We start from the raw sequence: 15,300 nt of genomic DNA, 5'->3' as shown, positions 1-15,300 counted from the left end.
GGGATGGAAGGAGAAATGGGAAACTGGTACATTGTAGAGTCAAGAAAGCGCTGAGAAGGGGCGCCTGGGTGGCACAGCGGTTAAGCGTCTGCCTTCGGCTCAGGGCGTGATCCCGGCGTTATGGGATCGAGCCCCACATCAGGCTCTTCCACTATGAGCCTGCTTCTTCCTCTCCCACTCCTCCTGCTTGTGTTCCCTCTCTCGCTGGCTGTCTCTATCTCTGTCGAATAAATAAATAAAATCTTTAAAAAAAAAAAAAAAAAGAAAGTGCTGAGAAGTCTCTTCCTGCCTGGTGCTCCTGGGGGCTTCTCTGTGCTTCTCCAGTACCACGTGGCTACAGGGCTAGCCCTCATCAGACCCCTTCCTGACCATTTGGAGAAAGGGTATTTTCTCCCCCGCTGCACTGCAGTTTTGACTGTTTATAATGAGTGAGTTAGAAAATAATTTCTTCTTTAATACCGTTTGCTTTATCTGGAGCATATCCTGTGGGGTACAAATGCTGTGTGTGAGTGGTGGTGCTGCAAGCATATAATAGGACTTATATTTTAAACAGCGTACTCGATGTCCTGAAGCATTTGTGTCCCTGCCTTTTGGTAACCATAATCATCACTCTGAGAGGCTGCCAAGGACGAGACAGGGACTTGGAAGGCTCCAAGCACATCCTTTCTCCCCCCTCCCCCCGCCGCCCCATCTCTCTCCTCTGACCTGCTTTTTCCCCAGACTCCCAAGAGAGCATTTCACCTGTGTGTTAATATTCCACCTCCATTCGATCTCCTGTATTGTGACAGATGGTCCAAGTGCTTTTATTACCGGTTGTGGAATTTAACAAACTGCCAACCAGTGGTCTTAGCCTCATGGTTTTCGTCATTTTTAAATAGGAAAAATAGGAGCAAGGGTGTCCAGCATTCAGCGGAAACTCACAAACCTTCCCCCAAAGCACTTTCCAAGATGACCCTTGAGCCAGAGAACACCTCTGCCTTGATTAAGGGCTGCCTGCCATGGGTGCGGAGTTTTGATTGTTTTAGTGACCAGGTGAACCATCTTGCAATCTCAACATTGTCCATTCCAGCTTGCGTCCCTCCAGAGATGATATTTCAGAACAGAATCATGTTGTCCAAGAGACCCTAATACGTGAAAGAAACAAGTTTCCTTTTATTAAGAATCTTTTCTAGGATGCCTGGGTGGCTCAGATGGTTAAGTGTCAGCCTTCGGCTCAGGTCATAATCCCAAGGTCCTGGGATCGAGCCCCGCATCGGGCTCCCTGCTCGGAGGGGAGCCTGCTTCTCCCTCTCCCTCTGCTATTTCCCCTACTTGTGCTCTCTCGCTCTCTCTGTCAAATAAATAAATAAAATCTTTAAAAGAAAAAAAAAAAGAATCTTTTCTGTGAAAGCTGTTTTTCTGCCAAGCCTTGGAAACTCACTTCTGTTTCCTTTCCCACCCGTAAGCAGTATGCGCACTCAGAAAGCGAGGCAAGCATCAAGAGAGACCACAGGGATGAACAGCCACATCGCCATAGCCATAGATACTCTTCAGCTACCGGCAGACCTTCCTGTCAGAACCACATCTGGAGTTGACCCCTTGGAAAGGAGTTAGAATCGAAAATCCAGTCTCTAGCATCATAAGCCCTCGGCAGATGAAGCTGCCTCTGGCAGGTTGAGCTTATTAGCACTTACCAGGGATAAACTAGCTCAGAAAATGTGCTGGGAACCCTGGCATCTGTGATACGGTTTCTTGACTTCGTATGGACACCCAAGCCTAGTGTTGGCACTGACCTGGCAGGTGAACTTCTGGCGGTAATTACACAGTATCTTTTAAAGCTAATTCCAAGGAGCACATTTTTAAATTTATAACACTTCGATGTTCTCTTCCTCTTTCCTTTCCTGCTTCCCTCTGTCGCTCCCTCTTCTTCCCCTCCCTTTCCTCAGATTCGAAGTCCACTAATTACCGAGTTCAGTTTTTGACAGTCTCAGGTTTGACAGTAATGCTGCAATTGGAATCAGACAGACTTGCAGTCTCCCCTTTTTTCTGCATTTGACTATCTGTTGTCTTTTCTTAGTCTTTGATTCTCTGTTGTGAGTTTTGACTTGGTTCTTATCTAAGACAGAACAATTTCTGTCAGATTCTGGGAACTCCCCTCCCACCCGATGGAGAAGTTTTGGGGAGGGGATGTGCACCCCGTGTTGAACCGTGCACTGGGTACAAATCTGCAGCGCCTTCTATTAAAATGTAAAACGATCCGTTGAGTCATCCTCCCTCTGGTTTGACTCAGATGCTTTATGGCGTACTTTGCATGTCATTTCTCTGTAATGATTTCCCCATGGAGAAGGGTGTCTGCTAGAATCCAGGCAGACTGAAGATTGCTCTGAGTCAAATGGATCTTTTATTCTTTTAGTATTAACCCTTATCTCTCAGTTTCCCGTCCTTGCTTTTTCCCTGAAGGAACCTAATGAAGTAAATAGGTTCCACCACCCTCATTTAGCCTCCTAATCACTGTTCATAATTTCTTCTCACATTAGCAGCACGAAGCTCTAGGGTAATATTCTCCAGCTAGAAGGCGAGGGAAGGGGATACTGGGAAAGAATATTTCACACAGATGCCCTGATAAAGAAAAATGTAGAAAAGAAATGACTTCTCTCTGTCCTCTAACTCCTAATAGGCAAGAAGCAAATTCTAATAGGAAGCAGAGACTGATGTATGAGAAATGAATATAAATGGCAGACATAGCTGCAAGGAAGTAGTGTGGGAGACAAGATGGAAGTGACAAGATAGAAAAGAAAACTAGTCGAGGGTAGAAAAGACCTACCCCAGCAGAATATATGGGGGCTTTGGCTGCACCCTTTGCTGGTGGGTTACCTCAAAAGAAACAAAAACAAACATCAAAATACAGAAAAGAAGAGCGGGGTAGGTGATCGCAAAGCCGCCTATGTCCCAAACTGCCAATCCCTAATTCCACACTTCCTGCCTCCTCATTCTTCTCCCTTAACCATACACACACACACACACACACCCATCACTGCCAGCCTCCACTAACAATAACTGTGTATCTTGGACAGCCTGGCATGGAGTCCTCTTCACCCATTGATTTCAAAGCCTGTGATCTCCCTCATCTACTTTTTGAGATGACAGTGTATGCACTGTGTTATTGTTAAACCCAAGCCGTAGCTTTCCCCAGGCCCCAGACAGTGTTGTCTCACGTGACATTACTGGGTGGAAACTCAGACAAGAGGAGTTGATGAACACCCTCCTTGATTCCGTAGCCACATGTGTGAGACAGCCTCTGAGAATGTGTCCTGCACACCAGAGCACTGTTTTCGGGGGGAAAGGAGTGAGAAGAGAGGAAAGTGTTGAACTACTGCTCAGCACCACTAAGCACTGTGTTCTATTGCTTCTTCCTTCCTTTAGGTTGACTTGTTCATAAGACAGAAAAATTCACACCGTTTTTGGGCAAGTCTTCCTCTCTTCTTTATCGGTCCCAGAAATTACATGATGGCATTTCTCCCTCCCAGCCAGCTGTGTTATTTTGACCATCTCTAACTTCTCAGAAACAGCCTTCTCAAGAACTGTAGGTAGAAAAGATCATGTGTCAGGTTTTTCCTAAAGTTTTTGTCCTTTCATAGAACCATAGAAATTAGAACTAGAAACACCTTGCAGGTCACCTAGTCCATTTCCTCATTTTATAGATATGGACATGGAAGTGCATTGAAATGATCTGGTTTTCACAGGAGAAGATGAAACCCGAGATCTCTGAGAAGAGTCCTGCTCGGAAGCAGAAGCCAGGCTTAGATTTCTCACCACCTCCTGAAGGGCCTCCTCCCCATATTCGGCCCATTTTTGCAGATCTTGTGTGTTTTCATTTCAAGCCCAAAGTCCACCCTAGGACTTTCATGATTAAGTTGGACAACCTGAGGCAGGTAGCTTGAGCTGTTAACCCTTTCCTACAATCTTTAATTTGAAGGGAGCTGGAGGGGTTTTTTACTTATATAATGTAGGTATAGGAAAGTGCATTAGACAAATGTATAATTTAACACAAAGTGAATGCACAGCTACTTATCGCCAATATCAAGAAAGAGAACATTGTGACAGCACCCCTGAGCCACCCCCCAGTACCACTGCCCAATAACAACTCTCTCCCCACAGATGGAAACTCTTTTCTGAGTCTTTTCTTTATAGTGTTACCACCTATGTATATATCCCTCGATACTTAAGTTTTGCCCATTTTTGAACTTGATATAAAGGAATCCAATGTGTCTTGCTTCCCTAGCTCAGTATTCGACATTAGATTAGTGAGAATCATTCACGTTGTTGCATGTGGCTCTAATGTGCTTTTTATCTTTCCATTATATGAATATATGAATATATCTCAGTGTATTTACTCATTCAGCTACTGACAGACATTGTATTGTTTCCAGTTGGGAGGGATGCTGAACAACGCTGCTGTGAACATTCGTATACAGAGTTCCCGTTATACACATACAGGAATGTCTTGGGTGTAACCCAAGAATGGAAATACTGGGTCATAATCTGTCCCTGTTGCTTTACATCTTCACAAACACTTGAAGTTGCCAAACTTTTTAGTTCTTTCCAGTTTGGTGATGTGTAATATACCTTTAATTCTTTATTATCGTTAGATTAATACATATAGCCTGCTACCAACATTCTTTTTTTGTCTAATTCTAGTTAGTTGACATAGAGTTCAATATTGGTTTCAGGAGTATAGTGCAGTGATTCATCATTTACTTGTAATACCCAGTACTCATCAGAACAAGTGCCCTCCTTAATGCCTATCACCTATCTAGCCCATTCCCCACCCACATCCCTCCATCAACTCTCAGTTTGTTCTCTGTAGCTAAGAGTCTCTCATGATTTGTTTCCTCCTCTCTCTTCCCCCCACCACTGTATGTTCATCCATTTTGTTTCTTGAATTCCACATGAGTGAAATCATGTGGTATTTGTCTTTCTCTGATTGACTTATTTTGCTTAGCATAATACGCTCTAGCTCCATCCACATTGTTGCAAATGGCAACATTTCATTATTTTGATACACCATATACTATATACCATATCTTCCTTATCCATTCATCAGTTGTTGGGCGTTTGGGCTCCCTCCACAGTTTGGCTATTGATGATAATGCTGCGATAAACATCAGGGTGCATGTACTTCTTTGAATGTGTATTTTTTTAGAGAGAGAGTGTGAGCTGGGAGGGGAGGGGCAGAGGAAGAGGAGAGAGAGAATCTTAAGCAGTCTCCATGCTCAGTGCGTAGCCCAATGCAGGGCTCGATCTCAAGACCATAAAATCATGACCCAAACAAGAACCAAGAGTCGGGCACTTAACCAACTGAACCACCCAAGTGCCCCCTTGAATGTGTATTTTTATATCCTTTGAGTAAATACCTAGTAGTACAATTGTTGGATCATAGGATAGTTCTATTTTTAGCTTTTTGAGGAACCTCCAGACTGTTTTGAGGAACCTCCATACTCCTCCATAGAGTGGCAGCACCAGTTTGCATTCCCACCAACGGTGCAAGAGGTTCCCTTTTCTCCGCATCCTCGCCAACACCTGCTGTCTCCTGTGTTGTTAATTTTAGCCATTCTGACAGGTGTGAGGTGGTATCTCATCATGGTTTTGATTTGTATTTCCCTGATGATGAGCGATGTTGAGCAACTTTTCATGTGTCTATTAGCCATCTGGATGTATTTGGAAAAATGTCTATTCGTGTCTTCTGCCCATTTCTTAACCGGGTTATTTGTTTTGTGGGTGTTGAGTTTAATAAGTTCTTTATAGATTTTGAATAGTAACCCTTTATCAGGTATGTCATTTGCAAATATCTTCTCCCATTCCCTAGCCTGCCTTCTAGTTTTGTTGATTGTTTCCTTCACTGTGTAGAAGCTTTTTATCTTGATGCAGTTCCAATAATTCATTTTTGCTTTTGTTCCCCTTGCCCCTGGTAACATGTCTAATAAGAAACTGCTATGGCTGAGGTCAAAAAGGTTGCTGCCTGTGTTCTCCTCTAGAATGTTTATGGTTTCCCGTCTCACATTTAGGTCTATCACCCATTTTGAATTTATTATTGTGTATGATGTAATGCAAATGAAATAGTCCAGTTTCATTCTTCTGAATGTTGCTGTCCAGTTTTCCCAACACCATTCATTGAAGAGACTTTTTTTCCATTGGATACTCTTTTGTAATTTGTTGAAGGTTGGTTGCCCATATAGTTGTGGGTCCATTTCCAGGTTTTCTGTTCTGTTCCATTGATCTATGTGTCTGTTTTTGTGACAGTACCATACTGTCTTGATGACTACAGCTTTGTAATAGAGCTTGAAGTCCGAAATCATGATGCTTTGCTTTTCTTTTTCAGGGTTGCTTTGGTTATTCAGTGTCTTCTGTGGTTCCATACAAATTTTAGAATTGTTTGTTCTAGCTCTGTAAAAAACACTGCTGGTATTCTGATAGGGATTGCCTGCTACCAACATTCCAATACTTCTAGCTCAGTCTCTGCATCGCAGCCTGCATCTCCATACAGTTCACATTTAAATATAGAACTGTGAGTACTTGTCACTGTTTTAGTACTAGATATTTAGAAAGCTTGGGTTATTTTTTATTTTGGTCTGTTTTTTTAAAATGAGTGAAACAACATCGGCAACAAAAATTACCCAAAAATTGGGGCTTATGGTAATTGTCCCTAAATTCTTTATGTATTTTTTTCAGCTGTACCGTAAAAACCATTGTCACAAACTGTGTCAGTAAATTGAACTTCCTCCCGAAAGGTCAAAGAAGATGGAAGTTTATGTTGAAGTACGAGAACCATTCAGAGCTATTAAGGATTTGATGATACAATTGCAAGTGCTTCCTTCTAACAGCAGCCTTAAATTTCAGTTCCCTTGGCGCTGACGAGCACACACGCAGATGGAGTGTTTGAGTAAATAAAGAACACGGAACGTTTTAGCTGCTCAATGTCAGGCCCTTACTCTAGCTATCTAAGGCATTAGAGACTTAAATGACAGGCACTGCAGTTTTCCATTATAAAATACTGAAATTGGATTGCTTTCCACTTTAAGTAAGAAGTTTGAGTCTTGATGCGATTGAAAAGTGTTTTCCAATCCAAAAGCAATAACTTAGTGATTTTAATGGCACTATGCACTCTAAAAATTTCTATAGACTTAATAACTTCCTTTTATAAAAACTAACCCTTATAGTTTCATTGTAAATAACTTTTTAAAAAAGCATGCTTGATAAGAGCATGAATTTACTCAGCAATTACTAACTAATTTAGTGTGTGATTCACAGAAGTATTTACTTAATGCCCTGTTTCTATGGGAAATGTGGTTGGAATTTCAAATGAAATGGTTTATAATTTGGTCTTTTTCATTACCTGCAAGGCGTATTCATTTCTTTTCATGTGAACCATTCTAGACATGACAGGTTGTCTGAAAAACTTAACATTCTACTTTTTTGTGAATTTCAGCTTTTCACATTTCCCACTGTAGATTTTTTTTCTTTTTGGTTTTTTGATTTATACTTTTAACCTTCAGAACTAAGTGTCAGACGTTTTAATTTCTGAATATGAACAAATAATGAATGAAGACTGAATGAGTAAGTGAATAAACGAGTCTGTGTTCGTTAATATTATATCTTTGACTGATAAGAGTTGTGGTCTGTGTAGTTTTTTGAAGGAATGAGCATATTATGAGAAAATAATAGTAATTAACTTTTGCTGCTGAACCATATGATAAGATGATTGGGGTGTATGTGTATGTACACGTGCAGCTGGGTTTTTTGGCCTACAAAAAGAAGAATGAGCTCCAGCCAAAACCCAAATCAGAACCTTTGGAAGGCTTCCTTACAATCTGATTTCAGCTAATGTCTACACACTTTAACACATTGTCTAATGCTTAGTGTAAAGACTGGCTGTCAGACTCCTACATGCTATTCTGGGCTCAGTTACTCACTACAAAGTATTTCATTCTTAGATCCCATGGGTCCTGCTGCAGATTTCAGGATTTGCTGCATTAGGGGGAAAAGTGTTTTTTAATTAATATTAGCAAGGCAAGTGGAAAAAAAAAGAAACTTAATGGGACATAGTACAGTGATAAGAGAAATGGAATTCAGGTTGGTATTGGTGAGTCAAAAACAGACAAATTGGAAGGAGTTCCTAGAAGAGCACCCATGATAATTAGAGGATGAGAAGAGCTGACTGATTTCTAAAAGAAGAAGAAACAGTATGTTCCATTATGCTTGAAGAGGGGCCAACAGTGAGGGGTGTGATAAGATCCAATGGGAATGTAAAGGCCAAGAGGAAGAGAGTGGTGCTGGCATGGCATAAGGAAGGATTATCCAGGAATAATGTAATAAAAGCAAGAAAATCCTCAGACAGGTTAAAGTCTAGCAACAGCTTCATGGGAATGATAGATTTTTAGATTATACCATTTGATGAACAGATCTAATCTGTTTTAAGTGTCTTCTAAAACTCTCTGGAAGGTTTAACCCAAAAGGCAGACATCCATGATCATGTGACTATCATAGCCTCTTCATCGACTCGGGGAGCATATATCACCATAGCCCCTTTATTTTCCCAAACCTGCCCTAATAGCAGGATATCGAATCATTCCTTGAGACTTCTCTTCCCCAGATATCTTAGACCAGAAAGAAACTATCTTGGTTATGAACTGGAATCCGAGAGTCCACCCACAGCACTGTCTTGGCTTCACCACTGTTGATGACTGCTCCCCACCTGGTGGTGCAGACTCTCATCCAGGGCTGCTGTATAGCAGTCAGGCTCCCACTTGGACCACACTAGGTTTCCAGGTGACATAATTCTTTTAGTTTATCCTCCCTTACTCAGCTGTAGGTTCCAGAACAAACCTATGGGCTAAGATGTCTAGGATTGAAAGAGCTAATAGCATTAGCACCACATGTTGTGCCAAAACATCTTCCTAGATTTGGATTCTCCATTTCTGAAAGGTAATTTCGCCTCAGGGGACTTACTTGTTCTCCTCCGTCTCTATCCAGACAGACCTTGGACCCTATGAGAGCAGGGGTTGGGGTACTAGTTTCTTCTCTCCCAGAAAGTTTTGGTTTTTTCCTTCACGTTGTCCATCCCAATCCCTGTAACCCCCTCTGCAGAGGCAGTTTCTTTGAAGCCACACAACATCAACAACAATAGAAGAAGGTGTATGAATGGTCTTTATAGGGCTAAAGAAAGCTAGCTTCTCTCAACTAAGTGACAGAGACCCGTTGCCTGTGACCAATTACGTATTTCTTTTACAGACTCCAAGATTCAGAGAATTGTAGATATGTAAGAAATTTGCTGATCTTCTAGGTCAGACTTTTCATTTTACAAATAGGGAAGCAGGTCCAGAGAAAGTTAGGCAATTTATCCAAAATCCACAAAGCTGGTCAGTGCCAGAGCTGGATCAAAAGACCTCGATCCGAGGTATACTCCTCCTTCCACTGCACCTCACTTTCATTTCTCTTTTGACTTTCTTTCATTTCACGTTTCACTAAAGAACTTAAGGCTTTGTATCCTTTATAGCAAGCTCCTCTCTTCTTGGTGTAGGTGCATTTATATTAATTACCCATGAATGGATTAGAAAAATGAGATATCTTTTATAAATCTCCTGCTTTTTATGAATTAAGTGTACACTTACATTGCAGAACATTAATTTTTCTACCTAATTTTGAGTACTGCCTGCTACATGTAATTTAAATAAATTGTGATTTAAATAAATAAATTTCCACAGACTGAGAAAACTGAACGTGTTAGGAGAAGAGTAATAATTTGAGAACTAAGAATGAAGAAAATAAATCAGACTTGAGACCCTATATGGGAGATAAGAAAATCCTGAAAACGTTTCATGTAAAAGATGCCAGAATAGAAAATATTTGTCTTTGGTTCCCATGTGCCCTTATGGGAGTTGTGACCAGTCAAGTGCTCTTGGGCTCTGATCTCACCATCCTGTCCCAGCAGCTCATGTATGTGAAGGTGTTCATCTAAGTGGGATATGAGCCTCTTCCCCCAACAATAGGATGAAATATTTTTGGGTGGCAAGTATGTCAGCCTCCAGGTCTGTTTTGTTATGCTCAGCACATTGTGAGCATCAATGGGAGGCATGAGCTATTTACAGGGTTAACTCCAAGACTTTGTTCAGGAGTCCTTGGAACTGTGGTCCATGGTAAAGTTTTACAGGATTTAGGTCCTGGAAATGTACAGAAAGAAGTCACACCTTCCTTCAACCAAGTTATCGAGGTTGTCTTGAGAGATAATGGCCCTTTTTGCTGCTATGCTCCTCACACATTCCTTCCATGTGATCACTCTAAGATCTGCGGTACACATCATTGGCAGAGAACCCAGGTACTGTGGACTTTGTAACTCCATAGTAATCATCTGTCATAAAGAGGCATCCTAGAATTTTTTGCGAGTCTTATATCTCACCTCCTAGGTGACATCATTTATTCGTGGCTCTGTCCCTCACTGGTCTTACCTCATCAATACCTATGCACTGGACAGTGGGGTTTCCACCATGAGGAAAATGAAGTTATTCCCATGATGTCACAGGACGTTTTGCCAGTATATTGACCTATCCCTTTGTGCTTGTCTCTAATCTTATGATTGTCAACAACTGTGAGCTTGCTGGTGGATCCCCTCATTACTCCCCAATTTATAAACTTCTTGGATAGACTGCTGGTGTATGCTACAAAAAGAGGGAAATATGAGCCAAGGAAATAGCTTGTTTTTCCAGAAGGCCCCCTTTGGGAAGACTTATTATTGTGACCTGAGAATGTTAATTTGAAGATATGGGGCAGGGACAGTGACATTTCTATAGCCCCAGATGCACTGAACTGTGGGAGATAATGTTGATTTCTATACAATGTGGTATGCTTTCTTAATAATCATTTAGTCTTGAGAAAATGGAAAAAAAATCTTTGTCTTCTTACCAGGTAAAAAAGAATTTGGCAGCAATTAACTAGTCATAAAGACAGAAGCCATGCAAACTCAGTCTGGCTCCATGGCTTACGGTCACTGTAACTGAATTGTGTCATTTAAAATGCTATTCTTATTGCATAAAAAATGATTCTGGGTAATAAAGCTTACAGATACTTTATCTTTTATTGGAATTCAAAGAACTGAAAGTTCTTTTTCGCAGAAATATTTTTGTAAACGAGGTATTACAAATCATCATTTATAGTAGAGCAAAGTTTACACTATATAGTTAGCAAAGTGATAAATTATCGTTTGTAACATTTTCAGTGTAACTGTAATATAAAGATTAAATCCAGGGTTTTTACTTCTAGCCAAAATGGAGTAACAGGTACTAGATTTACTAAATTTACTCCCACCTAAAGCAACTATAAAAATAAAATATATCAAATAATACTTTTCAAGACATTGGACACCAAGCAATGAAGGACATTGATCCCTAAAAGGAAAACAAGCTGAGACCAACTTACTGTTTTCAGAGTGTTTCCAGATAATGGTAGGGGAAAAAAAAACCAAAGAAGATGTTGGCTGACTCCTGAGTTGAGGAGACAGAGCTAATAGTCAGGAAAGACTGTGGTGGCTACAGTTCAGAAAGCAAGGTAGCAAAGAAGAGAGAGCTTCACAGAGAGAAAACTCCAGAGATCTGCAGAGGGTTTCCCTTAAATATTCTGTAGGGTACTCATTAGCACATGTGTGTGAGAAAAATACCAAAAATGGGGAAAGAAAAACCCAAAACATTTAGAAGGAACAGTACTCAGAGCTCACAGAGGATCAGGAATAATACCTTTCCTACCAGCCAGACTAGAAAACCAATAATTCAAGGGGCACTGGGTAAAATACTCAGAAGAGTTTTGAATCAGTAGTGGGGAATAAGGAATTCTAGATTAAATGCTGCTGTTCCCACCTAAAAGCTCTCAAAAGCTAAACCTAGAGGACTGAACAGTCTCCATATAACTCAGCTGAGTCCTAGGACAAATTTTAAGAATGTTAATAAGAACACACAAGTATCAAGCATCCAACAAGGTAAAATTCACAATGTCTGGCTCCAATCAAAAATTTCCAGACATGCACAGAAGCAGGGAAATATGACTCACAATGAAGAGAGATAGCAATCAAAACTAACCCAGAATTGACATAGATGTTAGAATTAACAGACAGAAATAGTTATTATAACTGTATTCCAAATGTTCAAGAAGTTAGAGGAGTGATTGAATATCTTAAGTACAGTCATGGGAGATATAAAAAAGACCCAAATTGAACTTTTAGAGGTGACAACCATAATTTCTGAGATGAAAATTACTGTGAAAGGAATTAATGACAGATTAGATATTGCAGAAGAAAGGATTAGTGAACTTGAAGACCTATAAAAACTGTCCAGAATGAAACACACAGAAAAGACTACCAGAAAGAAAAATGTACAGAACATTTGTGAGCTGTGGGACAATTTCAGATAGTCTCCATTCAGGTAGTCAAATAAATAATGTCTGACATGCTTCCAAATTTGGTGAGAACCCATTCAAAAAGCTCAAAAACCATGAAAAAACTACACCAACGCACATCATAATCAAATTGCTCAAAACAAGTGATAAAGAAAGAATCTTAAAAGTAGCTAGAAGGAAAAAAGACATTACATATACAGGAACAAAGATAAGGACGAAGGCAGATTTTTCATTGGAAACCACGCAAATGAAAAGATAGTGCAATGACATTTTTCAAAGTACGGGAAAGAAAAGAATCGTCAATCTAGAATCTATCCCCCACAAAAATAACTTTCAAAAATGAAGGCAGCAGACTTCTTAAGACAAACAAACACTGAAAGAATTCATCACCAACTATGATGGATCGAATGCTTATGTCCACCTCCAAAAGCCCAATTAGATTTAGATGAAGTCATGAGGATGGAACCCCTAGGATGGGATTAGTATCCTTATAAAAAGACAAAGAGAGACTAGAGCTGTCCCTCTTCCCTGTGCAAAGACAGTGAGAAGGCAGCTATCCACAAGCCAAGAAGAGAGCCCTCACCATAGAACCAAATCAGCTGGTACCTTAATCTTGGAATTCCCAGACTGAAGAACTGTGGGAAAGAAATCCTATTGTTTGTGCTGCCCCGTTTCTACTATTTTGCTATAACAACCCAGGCTGACTAAGACACCAATATATCCACACTGCAAGTCATACTAAAGGAAGTACTTCAGGCAGAAGAAAAATGTGTGTGTGTGTGTGTGTGTGTGTGTGTGTGTGTGTGTATACTTTATTCTCTTGTTATTTAAATCTCTGTAAAAAATAATTGTTTAAATAAAAATAAAACAATGTAGTGGGTTTTATAACATTTGTGGAAGTAAAATGCATGACCAAGAAGGGAGAAATGGAGGCATACGATTGTAAGATTCATATACTCTACATGAAGTGGTATAATATCATTCGAAGATAGTTTGTGATGATTTAAAGAAGCATAGTATAAGACCTAGGTAACCAATAAAATATCAAAACAACAGGCCATAAAGAGAATAAGCTTGAATTATAATAAATTCTATTAATATAAAAACAAAAGAGTGAGGGGAAGGGGACAAAGAACAGATGGGATAAAGAGAAAACAAGTTTCAAAATGGCATATTTGAACCCCGCCAAGTCAATAATAACATTAAATATAAATGGTTTAAGTACCCGAATTAAAAGTCAGAGATTATCAGATATTTTTTTAAAGACTGATTTATTTATTTTAGAGAGGCGGGGGGAGGGGGGGGCTGGAGGGGTTGAGGAGGGAGAGTGTTAAGCAGTGGAGCCCGATGCAGGGCTCAGTCTCATGACTCTGAGATCACAACCTGAGCTGAAACTAAGAGTCTGATGCTTAACTGACTGTGCCACTGAGGCACCCCTTGATTTTTTTTTTTAAATGTAAGACTCGACTATATGCTGCCTACAAGAAGTACACTTGAAATATAAAGACACAAATAGATTAAAAGGATAAGTAGGGGGAAAGATGCTAACACTAATGCTAACACTAATCAAAAAAAGCTGACATGACTATTGATATCAGACAAATTAGATTTCAAAGCAAATAATATTTCCAGGAATTAAAAGGTCATTTTGTGATACAGGAATGAATACATCAAGAGAAAATAAAAATTCTAACCACATATGCATCTAATAACAGGATTTCACACTGCATGAAACAAAAACTATAGGTAAATCTACAATTATAGTTCGAGATTTCAGCTACTCTTCTCAATACCTTGATAGAACCCATGGACAGAAAATTAGTTAAGAAGATTTGAACAACATTTGTTATACAACTTGACTTAATTGATATTTACAGAACACTCCAGCCAACAACAGAACTTTCAAATAAATATGGAATATTTACCAAGATAGATTATATTCTGGGATATAAGACAAGTCTCCATAAATTAAAAGGATTGAAGTCATTCAAAGTTTGTTTTCTGACCACAACGGAGTTAGATCAGAAAACAATAATAGAAAGATATCTGGAAATTCCTTCAAGCATTTGGAAACTAAACAACATTTCCAAATAATTTATACATTAAGAAAGAAAGAAGGAAATTAGAAAGCATTTTAAAATTAATGAAAATAAAAACTCAGCATTTCAAAACTTGTGAGATGTTGCTAAAGCAGTACTTAGAGTGAAATGTATAGCATTAAAGCTTTTCTTAGAAAAGATGAAAGAGCTCAGATCAATGAACTCAACTTCCACCTTTTGAAACTGGAAGAAGAAGAGCAAATTAATGGTAAATTAATTGACAAACGAGGCGAGAATACGCAATGGGAAAAGACAGTCTCTCCAGCAAATGGTGTTAGGAAAACTGAACAGCTAATGCAAAAGAATGAAACTGGACCACTTTCTTACACCATACACAAAAATGAACTCAAAATTGATTAAAGACCTAAATGTGAGACCCAACACTGTGAATATCCTAGAAGAGACCACAGGCAGTAATTTCTCTGACATCAGCCTTAGCAACATATTTCTAGATATGTCTCCTGAGGCAAGGGAAACAAAAGCAAAAATAAACTATTGAGACTACATCAAAACAAAACGCTTCTGCACAGCAAAGAAAGAGTCAACAAAACTGAAAGACAGCCTACTGAATGGGAGAAGATATTTACAAATGACTTATCTGATAAAAGATTAGTATCCAAAATCTATAAAGAACGTATAAAACTCAACACCCAAAAGCCAATCTGATTTAAAAATGGGCCAAAGACATGAACAGACATTTCTCCAAAGACATCCAGATGGACAACAGACATGAATAGATGCTCAACATCACTGATTATTGAGGAAATGCAAATCAAAATGACAA

The 15,300-nt window shown here is 39.5% G+C and overlaps 1 protein-coding gene and 1 pseudogene across 8 annotated transcripts in view; both read left to right on the top strand.

Moving 5' to 3' along the window:
• The window catches only part of BACH2 (BTB domain and CNC homolog 2), a 347,862-nt gene that overhangs the window by 252,008 nt on the left and 80,554 nt on the right, over nucleotides 1–15,300 (top strand). The window lies entirely within an intron of this gene.
• LOC121102248 lies at nucleotides 6,383–11,980 on the top strand (annotated as a pseudogene).

This window comes from Ursus maritimus, unplaced genomic scaffold (genome assembly GCF_017311325.1).
Source record: "Ursus maritimus isolate PB19 unplaced genomic scaffold, ASM1731132v1 scaffold_13, whole genome shotgun sequence".
Lineage (NCBI taxonomy): Eukaryota > Metazoa > Chordata > Mammalia > Carnivora > Ursidae > Ursus > Ursus maritimus.
The sequence above is the reverse complement of the archived record's forward strand: the minus strand, read 5'-3'. Positions and strand labels throughout refer to the sequence as shown.